This window comes from Sinocyclocheilus rhinocerous, unplaced genomic scaffold (assembly GCF_001515625.1).
Source record: "Sinocyclocheilus rhinocerous isolate Xijiao unplaced genomic scaffold, SAMN03320098_v1.1 scaffold960, whole genome shotgun sequence".
NCBI lineage: Eukaryota > Metazoa > Chordata > Actinopteri > Cypriniformes > Cyprinidae > Sinocyclocheilus > Sinocyclocheilus rhinocerous.
In genome coordinates, this window is record NW_015653482.1 from 35,230 (window position 1) to 36,494 (window position 1,265).

Here is a 1,265-nt window from a genome sequence, read left to right on the forward strand (position 1 = left end):
GTTGTTTGACTGCATTTAATTCTGAGGAATAAAATGAAGTATTTATGTGACTATGAGAAGTTAGATATACAGGGGCTCTTGGGATAAAAATTTCTCGAGTGAGAGCATGCATTTACCTCTCTTCCTCTGAGGAGGTTGAGGCGGTCAGCAGGGGCTGCTGGGCGGGAGCAGTCCCAAACTAGCATGTTCCAGTCCCTCATTCTGCGGGGCCTCACTTCTCGTACTCCGCAGAGTCTAGAGTCAGACTGGCGCTCCCAGGCCAAAGGCTTCTAGCGGAAGGTGGTTCTGCGGACCGTCATTCTCGCTGGATAGTCTTCGTCATAAACGTCCTGACGCCTAAGGCCTAGGACTTTTTGAGGGCCAGCTCCCTCTGGGGAAGAGCGGTGTACACCGCATTACATGGTGCCCGTCTCTCCTCAGTGCCCTCGGAAGATCGGTCTGCCAACCCTGCCGGTGTTCCAGGGCGCAGCGGTCTCCGGCGAGTGCTTCTCTCAGTTACTGCCCGGAAACATAGCGGTACTAAGAGGCTCGCGACCTCCGCGCAGGTCTCTAGAGCAGCTAGTACGGCCGTCCCCTGCCGGTCCGCCACTTCAGGGCACCGAGCTAGCGTGCGCCGGGATGGGGGCCGTCTGTTGTTAGTTATCCCCATTCGGGCCGGGCCAAGTATGGTTCTCGGGCCTGATTTCTCTCCTCGACGGCGCTCCATGGGAGATTCCTGTCAATAGAGATCTCCTCTCACAGGCGGAGGGCGCGCCCCCACCCGGAGCTGTGGAAGCTGTGGGGGTGGCCTCTGAGGAGGCACAACTCATAGTTTCCGGTCTCTCAACCGAGGTTGTTGAGACCATCCTCCATCCAGAGCTCCCTCTATGAGGAAACTGTACTTCTTGGTGCGGAGACCCGTTTGGTACAGTTCTGGAGTTCATGGAAGTAGACACTCTCTGAGGATGGAAGCCATTGAGGTGGTCCCTCCTCGTGTAGCAGAGTCTGGGTCCTACAGCCGGTACTTCACCGTTCCGAGGAACGATGAAGGGTTGCGTCTTTTTTTAAATCTGCGTTTTTTGAACAGCTCAGTAATGGGACTGAAGTTCAGCACGCTCGCACTCAAACAGGTTGTGTCTCAAGACCAAGTCCGAGGACTGGTGTGTCACGATCGATCTAAAAGATGCACATATCTCCATCCTTCCTCATCATAGGAAGTTTCTGAGGTTTTCTCTCACCCCACACTTTCACGACTCAACCACATCTACGATTGGTTGATATTAGCT